Source organism: Falco punctatus (genome assembly GCF_963210335.1).
Source record: "Falco punctatus genome assembly, chromosome: 10".
Taxonomy (NCBI): domain Eukaryota; kingdom Metazoa; phylum Chordata; class Aves; order Falconiformes; family Falconidae; genus Falco; species Falco punctatus.
This window is the reverse complement of record NC_137590.1, coordinates 1,144,998-1,167,611: the sequence shown is the minus strand read 5'-3', so window position 1 is coordinate 1,167,611 and position 22,614 is coordinate 1,144,998. Positions and strand designations below refer to the sequence as shown.

General features: G+C 56.9%; 1 protein-coding gene across 3 annotated transcripts in view; it reads left to right on the top strand.

The window, feature by feature from the left end:
- DLGAP4 (DLG associated protein 4) overlaps positions 1 to 22,614 on the top strand; it is a 229,573-nt gene that overhangs the window by 16,613 nt on the left and 190,346 nt on the right. The window lies entirely within an intron of this gene.

Here is a 22,614-nt window from a genome sequence, read left to right as displayed (position 1 = left end):
GTGCGCCGCTTGCTGCATGCGTGTGCGCCGCGCCGGAGGTGCGGGGCGCGTGCACGCGGGTGCAGCCCGGGGGTGCGTGTGTGTTGGGGGCTGCTGTGGGTGTGGGAACATGCCAGCGCGGCCGAGGGAGCAGGCACGTGTGGGGAAAGCGGCGATGCACACACCCGTGTGCCGGGGCTGCCCGCTCCCTCCCGGGCAGGGGCACGGCGTCCCATGGGAGCGCCTGGCCCCGGGCTGGCTCCTGGCACCTCCGAGGGAGAGGGTCTGCTGCCTCGCACAGCCCGCCTCTGAGTGTCTGTCCCCTGTCTCACCGAGCAGCTGCTGGCACTGAGCGAGGGCCCTCCTGCCTCTGGCTGTGTGTCGTCCCCGTCCCCCCCCGTCCCCCCCCCGCTTCCTTTGGGCCGTGAGTGTCCCCCTCTCCTCTCCCTGCTGTCCCTGGGATGGGACAGGCCCCGCTGTGCTGCACACACAGGCTGTGCCCACTGGCAGAGCTGCCCTGCCGAGGCTGAACCTCGCCCCCACTGCCTGCTAGGTCCAGCCGGTGTAAAGGTGCTCCTGCTTTGCACCAGGTCGCACAGAGCCAGAGGGGCTGCAGGGAAATGGAGCCGGCGGGCTGCACCAGGCAGGGCAGTGCCCTCGGTTCCCGTGTGGATGCAGGCTCCCTGCAGCAGTGGCGTGGATCAGCCCCGAGGTGGTAGTTGGGTTATTAAACTCACGTTAGACTTTTGGAGGGGCAAACAAGTGTCCCCCCACGTGACAGTCTCCCTCCAGGAGAGAGATGCCACATAACAAACTCTCCTACGGGCCTTTGCCATGACGCAGTTAAGAAGCTCTGGTCCAGGATGAGGCCCAGGCAGGAGCAGGATTCAGAGCCTTGTTGCCATCATTTCGATTGGAGTTTGGCACCAATTTGCCTTTGAGGATCTGAGCCTTGGTGACCTTCCCATTACCGTGCCACCATCCTGGTGCAGGGCTGGCACCTGCTGTGCCATGAGCAGGCGCGTCCATGCAGATGCGCGGGGACTGGCAGCCCACCGGACCTGGGCACCTTGGAACGCTTCCTGCAAAATGGACTCTCAGAGCCTCGCGAATCCTCCTCTGACTGCTTCTCCTCTGAGCAAGCACAAAGCAGAGCCAGCCCAGAGGCTTCCTGCAGGAAGCTAATGCCTGGTCGGAGCCGCCGCTCCTGCTCCTGAGACATGGGGCTGCTTCTTACACCAGCAGGAAAATGGGGCTTTTCCAAATCCAGGCTCAGCAGCTGGTGTGTGCACACCGAGTTCTGATCTCCGCAGCAGCTCGGCTCCCTCGCCTGTCTTGGTGTACATGACGTACCGGTACAGTTTCAAGCATGGCTGCAAATGGTGAAGGAATAGAGCAGCTCAAGGGAAACATGCCACTCTGCAGCAGGAGACTTTTGCACCTTCTTGCACCCTCGTGCCAGTCCAATGGCGCTGGGCTGAATTTCACCCTTGGAGCATACACATCTGGCAAGCCAGAAAAAAATGTAAATCAAATAAACATGAGTAGTAATTGGAGACCCGTTTTGAAATTGGTTTGATACCTGCATGCCTCCCAGGCAAGCTTTTCTCGTGTTAACCATTGTGCATCTTTGCATGAAAAATGAGGCTTTATTTTCAGTCTGGGTAATAGCGGCGCAGCATGGATAGGAATGAACGTGCTGTGTCCCCTCTAATTGTTCCACAATCAGACTTCTCCCAAGCACTGAGCTGCTAGTGCCGTTGTCAGAGATGAATAGTCCTGGATCCAGATGGCAGCCTGCTTTCCTTAGTGTCCACATCATCCCTTCCTCATCCGCAGAGGAGGGGAGCAGTCTGCAAGAAAGTGTCCCTGGGAGGACCCCTGTACCATGGCAGCCACCTGCGTCCCCAGTTCTGCTGCCTGTGGCTCAGGCCGAAGTTGTCAGCTTGTGCTTAGCAGTGTCAGCCACAGGCGAGGCAGCACCTGGTTGCCAGAAGCTGTGCTGACTTCCGATTTGTTTTTGGACAGGGTTCAAGGTGCTGATTTTGAGCGCAGAGCTCATCATGGTTTTTCTTCTCGCCGTCTTCCAGCCTGGCTCAGTCGCACCCAGGGCTGAAGCCACAGCTGGCCGAGCGCTCCGGCCAGCCGTGCCTGGAGCTGGAGGCAGCGGGCAGTCCCTTCTGAGCTCCGCAGCCCTGGGCAGCCTTTTTGGTCTCCTGCACCATGGTGAGGTGTGCTGAGTCACCCTAGGCTGGGCTGAGATACCACCCACCCTTCCCATGGGGAGGCTGTGTGTGAGGGGGACTCCAGTTTTACTTACTGAAAGCAAAGGGATTGTAGGCAGATCGCAGGGCATGGCTGGGGTGGTTGGAGAGAGCTGTTTGGAGCAGGGAGTCTGCTTGGTTGTTCTTGATTGTCGGGAGGTTGTTTTTAGGTTTATGCAGAATAAATGGCAGTGAAGGTTCAGCTCCTCTGCTCGGGGATCCGAGGGAAGCCCTCAGCATGAGCCACTGTTCGGGGCGCTGTGTCTTGCCGAAAGCTGGCTACGTGATAGCAGAGCTTTGGCAAAATGACACTCCCTGAGACTTGCACCGACCTCTTGCAGCTTGGACTTGGTGTGTCCTACTGTCTATGGCATAAAAGTGATGATGCTTTGCAGAAGATATCGGTGTTTCACAATTTGTGTCTGCTTACAGGTCTTGTTTTTAAGCCTAGCCGAGTTCCTCTGTGGGTAGTGTCTTTGGTTACAAGAACTGTGCAAGTATTCACAGAGTTTTCAGTGGGCTCCTTGTGTGACCTTGTGCTATGGTTTAACATGTGCAAGAGGAAGGGAGTCCTGAGCCCCTTCTTGCTTGCAGAGACGTTGCACAGGGAAAGTTCCTGTGAGGCTGAACCCTAACACGCCAGCTCAGGTTTTGCTCAGGCAGGCTCTCATAGACGTCAGCCTTTCCCAGCTCTAACGGCTATCGGTGGGTTTGGACCATGGGCTGTCAGAAAAATTACCTTTCCTGAGAGCTTTCCCCAAATGAGGCCTGGCTCACTGCAGCTCTTTGCAGAGCTTTCCAGCTGCTTGAAGGAAGCGCTGTACAACTTCCAGAGCGGTTATGATGATCTTGGTGGTTTTATGCCTCTGGGGATGGGCGTGTGTGTGTGTTGTGACAAGCAGCCACAAACCTACTCTCTGCTGGCTGTGAGATGGTTTAGATGTCCCCAGCATCTGGCTCCTGCATTCCCGGGGGAGCGTAGACCCTTCTGCGCATCCCTTGGGAGACTCTTACGTTGTGGGACCCTGTTCCTTCAGGCCTCCGGCAGGTGCCTGTGGGTTTGGTGTGCCCTTTCACCCCCGTGCTGCCCACAGACCAGTTGGTGAGGACTTGGTGCTGTTTCTGTGGGAGGGACCCAGCAGCTTTGGAGAACAGTGTTAACACTTGCAGGTAGGCAGAGGTCTGGCTGGTGAGCAGGAAAGGTAGGTGGCAACTCGGTGTGTGCATAAAGTATGTATAAGGCAGGAGTGTTAAAACTACTCTGTACTGGCTTAACTCTGTGCTCAGGAGGAGCAGTATGAGACCTGTGACGAGTGTCATGAAAGTCCCCTTGCATCAAGTATTTAATATCCAAATCTCTCAGCTATTTGTCTCAACGTGTCTTCGCAGGACAGGGGCCACCCACATGATTTCCCTTGCAAGATGACAAACGCGTGACAGCATTGCAGCTCCTGCCATTCCCCTGGCTGGCAGTGCTATGAAGGTGGCTGGCCGGCATGGCTGGGGTGCTGGAACCCTTTCCCCACCCTTTCCCTGCCAGCTGCTGTCCCTTTCAGATGTGGCAGGGTGTTTTCTTCATCCACATTGTCGCAGGGCCTTGATAGAGGAGCAGGCGCTGGAGATGGATCATTGATTTCTCACATTCAGTGCCCAGGATGGCCTGGCTGATGGCCAAGGGCTTCGCAGGGAGCAGCTTCCCTCTGTGCCACGTGGGCTGGGAAGGATGTGCAGTGAATGTCCCCGGGATGTTTCAGGGCATCAGCTTGTGCCCTGAAGAGCCTCAATTCCTACCTCCTCTCATGTGAGACACCCCTCTGCACCTGGGGTGCCCTGTGAAGAGGACAGAGACAGGCTGACCACATGTTTCAGGCTGGTTTGAGTCAGAACAAAGGCCTTGGCTGCAGCCACAGTGACCCTCGCCATTCGCTTTGGAAACATCCTCTAGATGCTAATGCTTTCCACCTCCTCCTTACCTCCATCCTCCCCCTGGCTCAGCTCCGTCCCCTCTGGTATCTCCAGGGCTGACCCAGTTCTTGCCCATTCCCATCAACCATGCTCCCCTCCCAGCCCCTAGCTCTCCTGTGGGGCTGCCCTGGGACAGCCCTGCTGTAACGTGTCCTTCTACCCTTCACCCTCAGCTCCAGTGGTGGTGATGGCTGTGCCTTCCCCAGGAGGCTGCCGGGGCTGGCAGTGGGGTGGGCAAGGGCTACGTCCTACTGCTCCATCAGCAGAGCAGCACCCCACGAGGTATTTATAAGCTCAGTAATGTTATTCCCGTGCCAAACTATTACTGAAATAGGCTCAGTGTGTGTCATAGGAGAGAGGATTTTAATGGCACAGTTTCTTTGCTGCAGGAATGAAGTTGACTCTCACCGTTTCTTTGACCGATTAATCCTTCCCACAGCATAGAGGCACAAGGGGATGACTGCTCTGGCAGCTCGGCTGGGGGTTCATGGACTTGGGCAAGTCCTTGAGATGGGCACCTCAGCCAGGCATTTATCACCCGTGCCTGCTGGGACTGGCTGCCTTGCACTCAGGCTTGGCTGGACCTAAACTGCAGGGGTGGTGGTATCTCTCATCAGCTCCTGATGAGACCCTGGGGAGCACTGAGCCTGGTGGGAGCAGCCCGGACTCTGGAGACCCTCCTCCTGGGGCAGATCTGCTGAGGGAGCCGGGGATTGGGGCTGATGTTTGGACTGAGTAGACACAGTTTAAGGGACAGGGTCCCTTTTCCAGTGATTTTCGTGCTCTGAACAGTAAGGCAATTTTCCAAATGATGAGAAAGGGTCAGTCTGTTATTTTCTAAATAACCCACCCTCCTTTTGTCTCAGCTGGACACTGCTGCTGGTTTGGGAAGAGGCTAAAGTTCACCAAATCCTTCTAGCACCGTCTCGAGGAAGCGTTTCAGCTGCTGAGGTGCAAAGGGTTACTCAGCCTGTCAGTTCATGAACACTGGTGCGATTCCCTGTCTAGTACCTGCTTGCTGTGGGTACAGATCTCTGGGATGGGAGAACCAATTTCATGCCAGGCACCTGTTTGGGTTATGCTTTCCAGGCAGCATGCTGGGTGCCCTGGAGGCTGGAGGTGCACGGGCACACAGACCCACCACGGCACAATGGCCAGTGTCCTCCTCCCCAGCTCAGCGTGAGAGGGTGATGCTCACTGAAGGTGTCTGTACCCTCTGGGATGGGATGCAGGGCAGCAGGGCTGCACAGGAATAGGGGCACCTAAGCTCCCGATGAGTTTTTTAGGCGTTTCCTGGGGCTGGCCAGGCATGGGAGTCCTGGATGCAGTGGGTCAGATGGGTCCACCTGTGGGATTTGCGCCCTGAAGGGTGTGAGTAGAGGAGAGCAGCCCTGCCACTGCCCAGCACAGGAGCAGTGGAGGCCAACGTCGTGCGCTCTGATATACAGGTAGCCAAGCCCCCCGTGTGGCATGGGAATGGGAGGCTGCTGCAGACCAGGGCTCCCTAGGTTTGGAAACAGTTGCTGCTGGGGACCCACAGAACAATGAGGGGCATTGGAGCTGGAGAAGCAGCTGTCGTAGAGCTGCTGACCATGTTGCCCCTGCCCCTGCTACCCTGATGTCTCCATCCCTCTGCTTGGAGAGCTGCAAGCTGGGGAGGGAAACATTCCCCTCCCATTGCTCCCCGGCAGCCTCCAGCGCTGCCCACCTGTGATGCAGGCAGACCTGCACCTGAGGGCTCCATCCCTCTGCTGCAAGGCAAGCTGGCCAGGGGCTGGTGGCTGAGGGTCAGTGGCCAGGAGGAACCCAGCGCCCGCACCCCCCAGTTCCCCTGCAGTGCTGCCCACAAGTGCAGCAGCCAGGTCTTTGCAGAGACAGCTTGGAAACTGGGAACCGACGTGCTAAAGAAAAATGTCCTTCCCACACAGCCCAGCCTGTCCTCCTTCCTCCACCAGTGCCGCTGCTGGCGAGCGGCAGGCTTGCTGCCACGCCAGGGTGCCGGGAGCCAGCAAAGGGATGGTACCCTGCAGGGTGGGGAGACCTGAGCTCCAAGGCAGGGAGTGCAGATGGAACGGATAGCCTTCCGGAGGCTTCTCCTGCGGTGCCATGGGTATCTCCCAGGACCCAGCCCTCCTGCATGTGGCTCTGCAGGCCTTCCTTTGCCTCCTGCCGGCTCAGTGAGCTGCTTTTTGGTGGAGGTTGCTGTGGATGGGGGTGCTGATGGTGGCTGTGTGACTGGAGACAGCATCCCTGCTCTGCTGTCCTCCTGCCCACACCTCTTTGGCTTCCACCATTGCTGGCAGGCCCCCCAGGCAGGCTGCCTAGCCAGCTGGACCCCTCATCCTTTCCACCCCCGGTTATCTTCCGGACAGTGTTTCCTCTCCCTCTTGTGGCTGCGTATCTCGAGATCAATGCTGAACGCTCTCCTCCTCCTCCTTGCTGTACTGTCCCTTAGGACAGACCATTCAGCTTGCTCCTCCTCCTCCTTTTCCACTTCATTAATGAGTCTCTTTGCACTAAGAAGTCGTGATAGCTGCCGGGGGACCTGGGAGGACTGCAGAGAACAGTGGGGAGGCCACCAGCCCAGCTCCCAGGGTTTGGGATGATGCTGTGGTTGCCTCGGTGCTGGCTGAGCCCTGGCACAGAGCATGTGGGGTGGGAGGGATGTCACAGGCAGTGAGTGTTTTGCACTCGCTCTCCTGCAGTGGCAGGAGGCAGAGAAGTCAGTTTTGGGCAGCTCCCAGCTGCTCTGCTACAGTTTTGCCCCATTTCTGCTGTGCATGGTGCTCCTTTACCCTGTTGCAGGTAACTCTCACCAGAAGGGAGTGGGCAGCCCCTGGGGTGGCTCCCCAGCTCCATCCCTGCAGCAAAGCTCCATGTGGCCAAAAGCTCCCACAAAGGCCCATGCATCACACAGGAGGTTTCCACTGGCCCTTCAGATCCAGTGGGCTTCCACTGGTGGGCTTCAGATCCAGTGGGCTGTGTGTTGGCAGGGGATGTGGGTCCTGACAGCCGCCAGCCCATCACCCAGCAGCTGGTCCCCCAGCTCAGCGCATGCTGGTTGGCAGCAGAAGGGTCTGTGCAGCAGCTGTGCGTGGTTCTGAGCCTTACTAATGAAAACTGGGCTTTCTGAACACATTTTGTGGGCATTGCTTTAATTTCCCAGTATCTCAACACTCACCAAAACCTGAGAAACTGAGATGGTTTCTTCTCAGTGGGAAGGGAGGCTCCTGGTGTGTTCTCTCACATATGCAGACACACACACACACACGTACACAGAGGCTCTTCCTTCTCTTGCTTCCCACTTTCCTCCTCCAAAAGACTTGAAACACTTTATGAAAATGTTATTTTCTCCCAAACTGTTGCCTTCCTGCTTTGCTCTCCTCAAGCAGCTGCTGGCTTTCCCTGGGCTCTGCTCCCGAAGCGCGTGGTCGTAGCCGCTCCGCATGTACAATGATAACGACGTCCCTGCGGCAGACGCAGCCGAGCCTGCAGAAGGGGGAAGGTGCTTGGGTGGCTGTGCTGGGGGTGCTGGGCTGTCTGGCGGGGGGCTAACAGCAGTCCTCCCTTTGCTGCTGGTGGGGCTCATCTGACCCCTCCAAGTCGCTCTAGGTGCAATAAAAGCAAAACCCTCCTGCGAGGTGGTGCTGTGAGGATACAGCTGCCTGGCTGTGCTCTCCAGGATGCCGTGGAGGTCCTGCTCATCAGAACCATGGTGCCTCTGGCAGCCGCCCTGCCCTGGGATGCTGGGCTGCGGCGTGGGCACCCTGCTCCTCTTGCATATGGCTGAGCGTCCTGCAGGCACTGACAGACCTGGGGACAGGCTGGAGGTGGGCTGGAGTTGAAAAACCCTTTGTTGTCTTGTACGAAGGGGACTGACTCACTGCTCTCCCGTGCTGTCATAAGCAGATGGATGATTTAATCACCTAGCAACCACAGAACGTCAGGTGAGGAGCGCTTTTCGATCTGCTCTTGGCCCACAGCCCCACCAGCGGCCGTTCCCCAGCCCTTGGGCTTGCCTGGGATGAGGCTGGCGGGGAGCCCTCTCCTACCAGCCCCACCGGAGCAGGGCGCAGGGCTGCGCATCACGCCTGCCACCTGCAGCCCAACAGGACCCGTGGCTGAGGAGGAGTGCACAGGGCTGTGCCAGGGGTGAGGGTCACCCGAGGCCAGCTTCTGGGAAGGTCAAAGGGACATCTTCAAGCATACAGAGGGGCCAAGTCTCTGTCACCGTTTGGGAAGGTTGCTGGCTGGCTGGAGCATCCTGAGGTTCCATGTGAGGAGAGGGAGGTTTGTGCCCAGCACCTCCAGAGCACAGTGAAGTTTCTGAGAGGTGAACCCCGCAGACTTGGGTGGGATCCACCAAGCCCTTGGCAGCCCCTCCTCTGTGTGCACTGCTATGGCACCAGCTCTGAGTGCCCTTGGCTCCTGCTCAGTCTCCTTGCCTGGCACCCTCAAAGTGGGAGAATAACCCTGGCATTGGTGTGTTCATTCCAGTTCTTCTCCCATCACAGGCAGGGAAGTGTTTGCCTGGCCTGCTCCTGCTCGGGGCATAGCCCTGATGGTGTCAGTCCTGTGCTGCCTGAGATGGCAATCACCTCCTGATGGCTCCACCTGCTCCCAAAGGCTCTTGGCACAGGGTACGACAGCCCTGCAGGGTGGGTTCACTGCAACCCACCCCACAGGTGCTGAGACCTCCTAGAGCAGGATCTGAGCTGAGGAGGAAGGCAAGTGCTGGGCAGGGAGTGGGCTGCAGCAGCCTGGCCCAGTGGGGCACAGAGCTGTGAGGATGCTGTCAGTCTTGGGGTGTTCAAGCAACCTGTTCACAGCTGGTCTGAGTCCCTTTGCTGCTGACCCCTTCATGGCTCCTCGCATGGGTGCATGTGCAAGGTGCTGTGGTGAGGACACATCTGCCCAGGCTATGAGCTGCAGCAGCCTTGTGGTGTTGTGCTGCTGAGCTGCCAGAGTGGGTTTCTTCCCCCAGAGTGCCGGATCTGACACCCACTCCTCAGTGGCAGCATAAGATCACTTGCAGCCTGTGGGGCAGCCCAGTATTAGCCAGCCCAGGGGCTGGAGGGTGGGTTGGAGAGAGGCCACTGATCCATCAGACACTGACCCGGACCCCTGCAACTGTCTTGCCCTCCGGCAGAAGCAAACATCCAGCCAGGGAGCGGTTGTGCCTCGATGGGTGTGGAGGTGCGGGCAGTGGGGGTCTGCTGCTCCCCTCCTCCAGCTGATGGGGCCAAAGGACATGAAGCCATTGCAGTCCCTGGGCCAGGGGCAGGCTGGCACCAGTGCTGCAGCTGCCGGGGGTTGGAGGAGGACTGTGTAAATAGGGCACCCCATCTCCCAGCTCCTTTTTGTGGGACAGAGCCGATATAATTAGATGATACGCCCTGTTCCGCACAGCACGCCAAGAAAGCCTCTGTGCCGCTGTGGCCCCAGGGAGCCTGGCAGCCCTACTTTGGTGGCACCGCTTGTCCCAGCGAAGGTGAGCCACTTCCAGGCGATGATGAGCCCTGACTGACTTGCTCCCTCCTGCCCTGTGCTGCTCCAAGAACCGCTGCCTAGTCTTCTTGCTAGATGACCATGACTCCTTTCCTCTGCTGTGGGGTTTGGTGGCTTTGGCAGACCCTGATGACCTACAAAGAGGGGTCAAGGAGGTGATGCTGGCAGGAGCTGAGCACAGACCAGCACCTGCGACTCTGCACACCTGTGGGAAGAAGTGGCCAAATCCAGCGCCGGCCACAGCAAGACAAGCTGCAGGACACGAGGCTGGCCTCTGTCAGCCAAGGCCCCATGGGCAAACTGGGGGGTGGAGGGGTCCCTCTGAGTCAGGCTCTTAACCTTGTTAGTGGACATTCCAAACTGTATCTGTACTGCCCCTGGAGAGCCTTGTCCCTCAAAACATCCATGAAACCATCCTGGGGTAGCTCCAGAAGTGCAGAGACTCCTGGTAGCATGCATCTTCCTAGTCCTCCTGCTAGCACTTGCAGCTCTCTGCTGCTGCTGGCCATGTGCTCTTTTGGGGGAGAAGGAAACCCAGGTCCTGCTCTGGCTTGTCCTGGTTCAATGCTGCTCAGTGCCACAGCTGTTCTCTAAACACCCTGTGATGTTCTCGTGTTGATTGATTAATGACCACAACCCAGGCACTAAGCAGCCGGCTATCGATTTCTGCCCCAGAGCATTCTGCACATCCCCCTGTGGATCAGTTGACCCTTCTGGGCTGATCCTGCCAAAGATTAGCCATAGATGTTTGGGAACTCCTGCTTTGTGGTTCTGATGTAAAAAAAAAACCCTGCCAGCAGCTAGGAATGTGTTTGGCATCCCCACTTCTCCAGCCACTTCCAGTTCCTCCACAGGGATGGTTCAGAGCAAGCACTCACCAGCTCCATCAGGGTCCCCCCGCCAAGCTCCCATCCAGGTCTGGGGTGGACCTGTGGGTGCCCCCTGCAGAGTTTGCTCTGGGAGCATCCCCCATGGGCACTGCCACAGGCTGCTGCAGAAACAGCTAGGGTCTCTGTGCACCAAGGCAAATTTCAGACAAAAAGAAATTTTAATTCCATAAATGCCTTTTTATGCTGGTCTACTGGTTTACACTGGAGATGTAAAGCTGCTTTGACCTCCTTTTCTCAGAGGGGTATAAAGACACATTGATGTACATCAGGCTCAACCTCAGGTCTTCAAACTGTTCTCCATGGGAGTCGGGTCCAGTCTCCCATCTGAGGACAGGCTGATTAACTGACTGGCTCCTCAGCCCTGTCGCGGCACTGCTGCCCGGTCCCCCGGCTGGGCAGCCACGGCTCCCGGCTGGCTCCGGCAGGAGCACTTGGGAGCTCAGGCAGGCCACACACAACTGTGCCTGTGCCTGCCCCGGGCAGGGCTTTGTCCCGCTGCCGCCGGAGGACATTTGCCTCAGTTTGGTGTCTCAGCTGGGAGAGAAGCAGTGCCGTTACCACCAGCCGTAGCAGGCAGTGCAGGCCCGGTGTCCCCACAGCCCTGAGTGTCACCTCCAAGCCAGGGATAACACGACCAGCAGGAGAACACAGAGGGGATATGGGCAGCTGCTTTGAGGTTTCCCACCCTGGGCAGGGCAGTGACCTCATGAGGGGCTGCATGGGACCGTGGAACCCATCAGGACCTTTTCCATGAGAAGTCACAGCACATTGTGGCCTTCAGGGAACTTGGTGCAAGGAGAGGCCCTGGCTGCTGGCCTCAGGCAGTGCCCGGCAGCGCGGTGAAGCGGGTGCATTGGGAGCTGGCCTGGGCGTGCAGGCAGGGATGTCCCGCCTCAGTGCTGGCACAGGGATGTGTCTGACGGTGGCTTGCAGCAGCCCATGGTGAGCTCCCCGTGTAGGAGGCGTGCTAGGAACCCCCAGGTCTCCCCTGGCCCCACCAGCCTGTGATAAAGCTGCCGGTAACGGGGCGAGCAGAGCAGGGGCGGGAGTGGGGCTGGATGCTGCTGGTGGGTCCCGTGGTACCTGGCATCTCCTGCCCTTGGCAATGTTGCTGGAGGGTGGGGTGGGCTGGAGGGAGAGGTGGTTTTGGTTGGAAAGCCAAGATGGTGGGAGACTAAGCCATTGCTGTAGTTGGCAACGACTCAAGAACCCAGCCCAGGCACCCCTTAAAGGGGGTCCCCACTGCTCCACAGCACCCCGGCAGCTGGTGTGTGAAGGCCAGCCAGGGAAAGCCCCAGGTCCTGCCCTCCCCTCCCTCTCCCTGGTGATCAGAGCCCAAAAGCCTTTAGAGACCCAGCCTGCCTCACCTGGGGGGCACTGACTGACGTTTTCCTTACCGTGTTTCAATTTCCAGTGCCATTCTTGCTCTTTCCTCTCTCTCCAGATGTGATGTGCAGCTTTCTGGTCAGCTTGATGTTTTCTTGTAGGGTGGCCCTGTTTGTCCTCTCCTCCAGGCAAGGAGGACCAGCCTGGGCCAGGCACTGCTCCCTGGGGAGTCTTTGTGTCCTCTGGCACCTGGTGCTCAGCTGGCGTTGTGCAGAAAGGGGAGTTTCACAGGATTCACAGGGAGGAGGGAGGAGAAAGTCCAAACCTGTGGATGTGAGGAGGTCATCCCAGGTCTCAGGCAGTTTCTGACTCTCCTGTTTTCCCCAGAGATGGGAAAGGTGAATCAAAGCCAGTGACTCAAACCCCAAGAGTAACTGGAGGCATCAGAAAAGTGAACCTCTGCTGGCAAAGCAGGCAAGGACCTGCTGGTGGGGGCTGGAGACCAGCTTCAGCGTGACTGGCCTCTCCACTTGAGCTGGGAACGGGGGGAGGACAGGGAGACCCCAGTGGGCCAGGGTGCTCTGCTAGGCTGGGGCTTGTCTCTGTTTCCATGAGCTTTGTTTTGCATGCACCATCTTCTCCTCAGGGAGAATAGGCAATACATGTTTTGCCACTGAAATTCACAGGTTTTCTAACTTTTATCATAATGGGAACATGAAATCCTGCTTCCCCTAGAAGTCCATGCAGCTTGAGCAAGAGGTTGCTCCGCATTTGACTGCCATGGTGCAGGGAGCTGCGGTTTGGACAGTGGGTGCTTTCCTCCCAGCTGTTGTGCTGGCATCGCTATTAAATGAGCGTCTGTAAAAAACACGCTCAAATGTTATAAAAATGTGGCTGAAAGTCCTATTCTCTCTCCAGTCATATGTTTATGGGCCTAAAGAGCTTTTACAGGTAGATTAACTTCATTAAAATTGAAAGCACTCATTAATACCACTGCAGCTGGATCTAATAATACCTTAAGCTGGCTGGGTTCTTCTCTGCGATGAAGCTGCTCCTCTGCGGGTACCCGTGCCCATTGCTGAGGCTTCCTAATTCCCCGCTCTGCCTTCACATTGTGTTTGCGTTTCTGTGTGGGGTGATGCTGAGAGTGTGGGGTGCCAGAGAGCTCGGTCAGCACCAGGGGTCAGCGGGGGCCACCCGAAGCCACCCAGGGACTTGCAGACATCGAGTCCCAGCAGGGTCATACCAGCAGTGGAGGGCAGGGGTATCTCTGCCCTTGTGCCCTGGAGATGTGGCTCATGCTTTCAAGCTCTGGCTCTTTGCTCCCTTTCCTATGGAAAGTCTTTGCACGCAGCATGGAGCACTTCTGGAGGCAGCTGAGCTGCTTGGCTGTGCCCATCGGTGGGCTGGGGTTTAGAAGGGCCGTGATGTTGGGGAATGGGGGTCAGACCTAGGATGACTTTTGGGAAGTCCAAAGCCGTACAACAGTTCCTGAGATGGTCCTAGACCCACCTGATCCCCTGTTTGACCTGGAGCAAGTTTCTGACTCAGGAAGAGGAGCCCAGTCCTGTGAGGATCTGCATGGGAAAGAGGGGCCCTGCTGGACAGCAAGGGCTCAGAAGGGGCTGAGGGCAGCTCTGCTGGGAGCCATGTCTCGTTTTTAGGCACTGTCTGGAGGTGTTCAGGGCAGCCTCCACACACTTGTCATGGGCATCACCCAAACCACACGGGCACGGGGCTGTCTCCATCATCCCTTGCCGGCGGCCGCAGGGCTGGGGTGATCCCCTCAGAAGTACGGCCGTGCCTGTCTGCTCTCACAAGGACCACATCTTCTGTAGCTCTCAGGGAGTCCCATCACAGCATGGAGGTGCCAGTGGGGGCTTTTGGAGTCCTTCCCCAGCCAGAGCCAGCTCCTGCCACCCATGGCCACGCAGGGAAGGAGACAAGGGGGAACCCCAAGAAGTGGCGTGAGCCGTCTGGGACACCTGTTGTGCTGCTGCCCAGTCCAACTGGCATGACTTGCCACTATGGGAAGGAGGGTCCGCATACCCCATGAGACAGCACAGGTGGCCTCCAGCCCGGCGCCAGACTGCCCTTCTTTGGCAGCAGCATGAAGATCCAATTTGTCTCCCCTGCCTACAATTGGCCCCGCTAAGCAGGTTTTAATTTTGTTAAATAAATATGAAGTAATGGCAGCAGGGCTAGGAGCCAAATGGCCTAGGGACATCCTTGAAAGCCAGACAAGCTCTGCAGAAGGGCAAGACTTGCTGCAGGAGCTGTGTGAGCTGGGGATGGCATCGGGCAGAGCCTCCCAGGGTGAGAGGGAGCTGCTGGCAGCGGGGCCGGTAGGGTGGTCCTGGGCTGGCTGGCATAGAGCAGATGCGGCTCCACACTGCGGTGTGCTCACAGCACCTTGCTGCCTTCAGAGCAATTTCTAAATGGCTGCTAAACATCGCTGTCAGAAGCACACTCATCTTCCCTTCCTAATTAGTGGATCAGACAGTAATTTGTAATCCTTTTGAATAGGAAGATCTTAGTGTCTAGCCCTGGAGCCTGGGCAGGACGCAAGGGATGACAGCATGGAGCAAAGCTTGCCCCAGCCAGCAAGGCGTCCAGGCAGGAATAAGGTAGAATGGCTTTCTGCAAGGTCCTCTCGGTCTCTACAAGAATTGCTCTCCCCTATCTTTGCTCCAATGCACCTTCCTTTTCCTTCTCCAGAGTTTTGGCATTTTCATTTCTTTTTGTGACACCAAGTACAAAGTAATCAGCACGGCAGCCCCAGCAGCAGGCTGGCTCACAAGTCAGCTCCTGCTTGTCTCCAAGGTGGTGGCAAAGGCAGGGTGGCTGGAGCCCTTTGCACTGCTGGCGAGCCAGCTGGGCACCATCACGCTGGAGTTTTGATGTGCTGGGGTTGGGGAAGCCCCCTTAGGGCAAATCCATCCCAGCGTGTGTCTGGCCTTAGGTGTGCTGGTAAGCATTTGCATTTTCAAGGCTAAGACAAGACCTGGGAGCAGAAGAGGGGGGAAAAAGCCAACAAGCTGAAAAATAAGATGCAAAGGAAGAGGGAATGAGGGCAGGAGGTGCTCAGAGGCCAAGGCAGTGAGTGGAGCAAGCATGGGCGGACCCAGGTTAGATGGGCAGGGGGAGGGGGCCAGCATGGAGATGGGCTGGACTGGTGGCCATCAAGAGCAGCGTGGAAAGCAGGAGTTTGGTGTGACAGCCACAGCCTATCCCAAGAGTCAGTGTCCCTGTGTGGCCCTTGGACAGACCAAGCCATGCTGCAGGGAGCAAGGCAGTGGTTGGGGGCGGAGGTGGAGGCTCACAGAGGGGTCACAGCAGCTTCCCCGCATGCACAAGGGCAGTGGAGGGGAGAGTGGTTGCGGTGTGGAGGGGCGCTGAGCCAGGAGAAGGCCAGCAGGCAGGCCTGCAGGCACAGGGTGACGATGGGTGTTGAGTCTCATAGAAAGCTCTGGGTTTATTAACAGTGGTGACAGGCAGGATCAGTGATTTGGGCAGTCTGAGGGGAGCAAGGAGTAGTAGCATGCCATGGAAGAGCGCTCACCATGTTACGGATCGCACTGAGCAACTCCTCGCTGGTGCTGTCTTTAGCATCAGTTAATCTGGGAAAAGCATATCTGTCCTGCATGCATTAACCTTTACAAATGGCTTAATGTGAGGTGCAGCCATGAAGCACAGGAAGGGTCGTGGGAGTGGTGCAGATACGGCTCATGTTGTCAACCCGGGCATGAAGAGCCTGGCCCCGGGAGGCACAGCCTTGTGGGGGGCAGGTGCCCATGGGGCAAGCTAGGGGGACAGAGCCGTCCCAGGTCACAGAGCAGAGATCTTGATGGAAGGAAACAACCACTGACTTCAAGGAGCACCACTTTCCTACTGCATTTCTACAGCCTTTAGAAGAAAGTGTTTATAATAGCATCAGTGACTCATGGAGCGTGCTTTACTCACCGGTTAATGACTGAGCAGAGTTCCAGGGCTCTTAGTGATTCTGGCTTAGATAAACTCAACCTTTCTCCCAGATTCCCATTCACAGGGGAGAGTGGCCTGGGGCATTCAGAGAGGGCAGGTGAGGTGCGTGGGCAAGCAGGGCATCTTCTTACCCCGGTCCCAGCTCCTCACAGCTCCCCTGGCACTGACGGTTTGCATCAGAACCAGAGGTGAAAGGAGAAAACAAGCGATTTTGCAGGAAGACTGGAGAGTCATGCATGTAGAGGTTTCAGAAGCCAACGCTCAGGTTTTGGTGCTCATTCCTGCAAACCCCCATGGCTACACCCCGAGACAGCTGCCCACGTGGCCATGGAGAGGGTGGTGAGATCCACCAGCTCCCAGAGGAGCAGGCAGAGGTGTCCGTGGGATGGAAGGGACCCTGTGGCTGGAGCAGGGAGCCTCGGGAGCTGCACTGACGGTGGTCCCTGGTCTTACATGAAGTTATGAGTCTGCAGGGCAGAGGCTGCTTTGGGGATGAACAGTAAGTTCAAGCTTCAAGACAGGCCTGGCTGCGAGTGGTTTGCAAAGAGGAAAGCACAGGCACAGGGTCACTGTGCAGTGCAGGACCTTTGTGCCCATCAGAGCCTGGGTCTGGAGAGGGACAGGCTCTGGCTTTCTGGCAGAGAGCGTGTCCCCTCAGCGTGCCCAGGCTCGCTGCCCTGGTTGCACAGCTGGGGCTGCGAGTGCCGGGTCAGCGGAGTATGCGGGAGCCTGTCTGCTGGCTCCTGCTCCTCTTGCTGTGGGTGAGCTTCTCCCAGCTCTCGTCCCAGCGTGCTATGCTGTGCTACCCAAGCAGTGAATCACAAACCAGGGTGAGCAAGTGCTTGCAGGTAATCACAAGAAGCCTGTCATCACTGCTGTGGGCTTTGCCTTACAACCTGCCACGCTTGTCACGCTCTCCAGGGAGGTTTTGGTGGCCCCAGGCACTCACTGGCTGGTTTAGGCAAACCCTGGCTTCACCCTGGCCCTGGACATTTGGGGGTCCCAGGCCCCTAGGGAGGGTAGGCTGCCCAGAGGCAGCTCTGTGTGCATGTGATGAATGGGGAGAATTCATTTTGAGATATTTTTTATCCTAGCTTTTCCTTTTCCTCCCTAAATTACCAAATCTGGGACAGAGAGATGGCTGTTTGCACTTGTCACACATACACATGATGTTACATCTATACATTATCTTGACATCAAAGGGGAAGTGTGACGTTCCTCTGGCTGTGCAGGCAAGAAAGGACACTGCCTGCTTTGGGGAGAGAAGAGGTTTTTATCAAAGGGTTACAGACAGCTCCTGGAAAGGAGAATAAGTAAGGATGGAGAGCACAGAACTGGGAGCAACAGTGAGGCGCTGCAAAAGCAAATCTTCTCGTGGTCTTTTCATCTTCCCTCTTCATTAAATCAGGGCAAGAGCGAACCTCTCACAGCATGAACTTAGTTATTATTTTAAGGAAGAAGAATCTGCAAATGTGATGGCTGGAGAAAGTTGGGGGATTTTGTTTGGGGAGGAGACTAAAGGAAACCTATCCGCATACAAAGCTTTACAGCAGCGAGGCTCAAGGTTAAGCCAACACAGCCGCCTTACCCCAGCCAGGTGGGTGCTGAGCTCCTCAGGGTGGGGACTCTTGTGCTGTCTTAGCTCCCCGAGGTGTTCAGCACCTCACCCCCGTGGAGCCCAAGTGCCTGAGCACTTGGAGGGAGCATTTCCCAAAGTGCCACGTGAGCTTGCGAAGCTGCTGAGCCTTTGGCACCTGGTCAAAACAAGCTTGGGCCGGGGGAAGGTGTAAGAGGCAGTGTGTGGAAACAAACCTGGCCGGGCACTGGCCTGGCTCTGCCCCAGCTCCTGGGGAGGGGCAGCCCCAGGGGAGCCCCCGTCTCCTGGAGTCCTTCAGTGTATCCAGCCCACTGCCCCTCAGCCCTGCTCCGTGCCCACCCTTCCTCTGAGCAGGGCAGGGTGGCAAGCTGCCGGGGGCCATCCCCACGTCCCCCTCCTCTGCCCAAGAGAGCGGATGACCAGCTCGTCCCTATGCATGTCCCGGCAGTGCCCACACCTGGCAGCTGAGCCCTCTCCTTGTGTGGAGTTGTCCTCACTGGGGCCAGCTGGGCAGCCCAGCCGAGCCAGCTGCGCTGCTACCAGGCAGCTGGGCAGCCAGGAGGAGCCTGCTCTGCCTCCAGCCTCCCAGCTGCTGCCTGGGCAGACCCTGTGATTTGCCAGATGCCAACTTGCCTTCCACCCCAAAGGGTCTCCTGGCCACAGGGCTCCTGGAGCTTTCCATTGATGCAGGGTTGGATGCTCCCAAGGGCTGTTGTCCCTGCTGCAGGAGCTGCAGACAGTGTCTTCTGCTGATCTGCTTCCTTTCTGCTCCATCTCTCTCCTCACACCAGAGAAGCAGCACAGTGGGACAGCAGCAGTGATGCCATCCCGCCAGATTGCTTCCTAAAGAAGCTCACACCCAGCCCTTGCTCTCCCCTGAAGCTCTTCACACCAGAGCTCCCCTCGCCGCTGCACACACACCCCACAGGGATGCAAACAAACCTGTCCTAGGGCTCTACTGCAATGAAACCGGGTACGAGAAACAGAGGGGAGAAAAACTTCCTGAGAAGTTTTCTCAGGAAAGCCTGAGACTGGTGGCAAATCCTGCTGTAGAGTTTCTGCAGGGAGCCGGTGCTGGAGGGTCCTTGGGGAGGTGACCCATCCCAGCACAGGGAGCCGCAGGCTCCGTGCTTCCAGCCATGCTCCGGAGCTGGCAGAGCTGGTGCAGATGAGCTCACAGCTGGAGAGCAGCAAACCTCAGGGGCTGGATGTGTATTGCATCCTTCCTGCTCAAGGTTTCTTGTCTGTCTTGGGGGAAACCTGGAAAGCAAAAAGGCTTCCAATGTCCTCTGAGTGGCCAAGGTCATTTCTGCAAGCCAGTGCAGATGCCAGCTGCCACCTGGCTCATGCCCACAGCACTGCAGGGTCATTCTCTGGAAAGACAGTCAGGCAAATGGGCAAGGAAAGGAAGGAAACAGCAGAGCTGTGCCCACATCAGGGCCTGAGGAGGATGCTCTTCTCTGTAGAGGTACCTCTCCACGCTCAGGTCTTCAGCCCTGGGGCAGTGAGGAGATTTGTGGGGGCGTGTGTGGGGCGAGGGGTGGCTGTTGCTGGCTACCAAAGCTGTCTTGGTTCTGCATCAGGGTATTGCAGGCTCCCCACGGGGCCTCTGCAGTGCCCCCAGACATCCCTCCCCGGCCCTCTGTGGACAGATTGTGTTTGTTTCAGCTCAGCGCACTCATTAGATTAAAGTGGAAGAGTCGATCTGATCAAACTTGGAAACACAAAAATAAACGTGCTGGGTTTGGCAGATGGAGGGAACAGCCTGGCAAGTCAGGCGAGCAATGGCAGCGCCCGCAGCAAGCACTCACAGCAGCTGCTTCGCAGCAGCCCTCGGACACAGCTGCCCCGTGCTGTGCAGCAGCAGCGCCCAGGGGTACCTGCCATGGCCTCGGGAGAGGCTGTGGGCGATGGGGTGTGCGCTGGGGGCCGGGGCCGCACCTGGCCTGGCCACACGGTGTTTCCCCCCAGCACTCCCAGTTGAGCATCACGTGGGGCTGTGGCTCAGGGCTGGATTTTCTCCCTTTTACTGCCCCACTGCTTTGCTTCCCCTGAACCTCCCTGGCAGTGAGCCCAGGAACTGCTCCCACTGCCTCCAGGCAGCCTGGGATGGGGGTCCCGAGACCCCCCCACACTCACTAGTGCTTAGCAGGGCTGAGGATTTGCTGTGTGCTTCCGTCATAAACCTCAGCAGCGTGAACGGCTATTCCTCATTGCAAAGGAGCGTGCTGGGAACAGAGGTGAATGAACCTGTGTGCTACAGTGCAGCTGCTAGATGAGCATTTTATGGGGTATTTACTTTGCTGTGATGCTGAAGTACCTCTGGAGTTCAAGCACTGTTGAAATACATCTCTCCTGTCCTTTCCAGCTCATTAACACCTGAATCCAGCCTGGCCCATGAAGGGAGCAGCAGTGCCTCTCCTCTGGGGACCTCGTGCCCTCTGCAATAGCAGAGAAAGTCCCCTCTGGCTTTCTCAGGAAAGCCTTGCCCTTGAGCCCTGCTCTCAGGTTCCCCCCCGGAGGGGGCCTGTGTCCTCCAGGCTGGTGGCACTGAGAGCCCTCCCAGAAGTTTCCTGGCCACCATCCATCCCTCAGCACTGCAGGAAGGGATGCTGCAGTTGAGGTCTCTGCCAACAGAAGAGAAGCTGCTTCTCCTGCTGGAGATGTCTCCGATCTGTCTCTGCCATGGGATTCCCCTACATTGCTGTCTGCTCCTCCAATTTTGGAGTCATTTTGCCCCTTAGGTTTGGAGCTAGCTGACCCCCAGGGCTCCTCCTAGCCCAGCAAGGGCTGCTTGTGCCTTGAACTCTCTCCTCAGCTAAATTGCTAATGGGTTTTCTAATGGTCCCTGGTCTGGAGGGGCTCCCACTGCCCTGGGACTGGGCGTAATAGTTATATCTCCTGCTGAGTCGATGGGACATCTGCCCAGGAGGGAAGGAGCTGGTTGCTCAGACCCCAGCACCAGTATCCCCAAGCAGGGGTCCTGTTGTATTTGTGTGCCAGGAGACTGGACTCCGGCACTGATATTCCAGCGTGGATTTTAAGTCCTCAGTGAGTGGTTTCAGTGATCCTGGTCACAGTGATCCCAGCAGCTCTCTTCAATGACTGGATCATGCCCTAGTGGTTCTCTGTCATGTGCATCTTGCTGCCCGGTGTGTGCTGATGATGAAACAGAGTGTTTCTTCAGGTAATGATGTTGCACAGACCAAGTACTCTCTTACCCATCCCTCTGAGATTGGTGGTCTTAGGGCTGCTCTGGCTCCTACTCTGCCTGTGTGCTGCATGAAGAGGCCGAGTGTGGACTTCAGGAGATACAAGCTCCATGCCTGAGTCTTCTCTTGGCTCCCTGTGATCTCTTTGGCAAGTCATTACTCCTCTGTGCCTCATGATACTTAGTTGCAAGACAGGTGTAGGGCTCATCAGATGTACTGGGGAAGGTCTTTCTACTGGTGTTGTGCAATTGTCGGATCTGCAGCATGTTGGAGCCTTTACAGCACATGCAATACAACCCCTCTCTGTAGTGTGTGGGGACAGCCCTGGGCTAACCTCATGCCACTGTCCTCAGCCCGCTGGGAAATGATGGGGCTGGGATGAATCTTTCTGCTTGTGCTTCTCAGTCTGGGAAACCTCCTACTGGCAACTGCTTCTGGGTTTGCTTCAGGCTTTTGTGAATACATGGGGTTGTCTAGGGCACTGAAGCAAATTAAAGAAAACTAAGCAGGGCAGTCCTATTCTTTGCTTTGCTGCAGGTGACCTGCTTGGGATCAGTCATGTCTGCTCTCTGTCCCAGCTGAGTTTTAAAGCTGGCAGGGAATGACTCGGGAGGCAGCTGGGATGAGAAGGCTCCGGTTAGCGTTCAGGACTGAAGGAACAAGAACTGAAACCTGATGGAGATTGTCTTGGTCCTGAGGAAAAAGAAAGTAGGGTGTGGGCAGACTGGTTCCCAGGCTGTGCCGGGAGGGTGTGGAGGTGACACAGAGGTGGCCTGATGCCAGACAGGGAAGGTGGTACAGCAGGCTGTGCTTTCTGGTGGGCCCGGGGTCAAGTGGTGATGCAAAGATGTGGAAAGTCACAGGGGAGGGGTGCTGGGGGTGATGGGGCTGTAACCGCCCTGTCTAGCCTTACCGTGGTGGGGAGAAGAAGCTGCTCCATGGTTGACAAGTCCGACTGCTTCTCAGTCTGCCTGTGCAGCAGGCTCTGGGTGGTGGCTCACCTTGGCTCCTCCGCTTTCCCTGCACCATGGATGGGACTTACCATGGGGCTCTTGACCAGCCTGCCTGGTGGTCATGACCCCTGCCTTTGCAGGGGTGTCCTGTGTCTGCTTGGCACCTGGTGCAAATAGAGCAGTTTTGAACTCTTCTGTCTCATGAACTTGATTAATTTTTTTCCTACCCAAATGTCTTTCCCCCCCCCCTTGCCAAGAAAGCTGTCTGATCAGCAGCAATTAACAAAGTGAGCTGCAGTAATGACCTTTACAGTGTTTTCTGTGCAGCCTCTCTGAATGCCCTCAAGAAGAATGCACCAGATGTTTGGGGATTTCTGCTCTGCGGAGATAGGGCCAGGACATGATGAAGTGCAGTGGAAAACGCGCAGGAGGGGCTGTGCTGGGCAGAGTAATGGTCACTCTGCTGAGCTTCACCAGGGGCAGACCTCTATGTGCACAGTCTCTGCAAGCAGTGACCCTAATGCTGGCTGGCAGGCCAGGCGCAGGCTGCAGGACCAGCACCAGGGCCTCCCACCAAGGCTGGGAAACCTGGAGCTCAGCAGCTGACTGCCTCTTCAACTGCAATAGTCCCTGTGGCTGCCCAAGCTCTTTTGACAGTTTGATCTCAGCTTTTCTTGTTTTGCTGCTGTTCAACAGCACATCCAGAAAAACGCTGGACTTGGATACTGCTCTCCCATCCATCATCAATGATTCTCTTTTCATTTGCTTTTTGGGCTTCACCTTTTTAATCCAGCTGTCTCCTGCCTTACGAATGTTCTTTTCTCAATTACTTACACCAAGCTGCAGGGCTGTCTCCATCCATCTCAGGAGCACGATGAAGCTGTGCACTCAGGCACCGATTGTAAACTGTATTTTCTTGTTCCAAACCCCCATTTA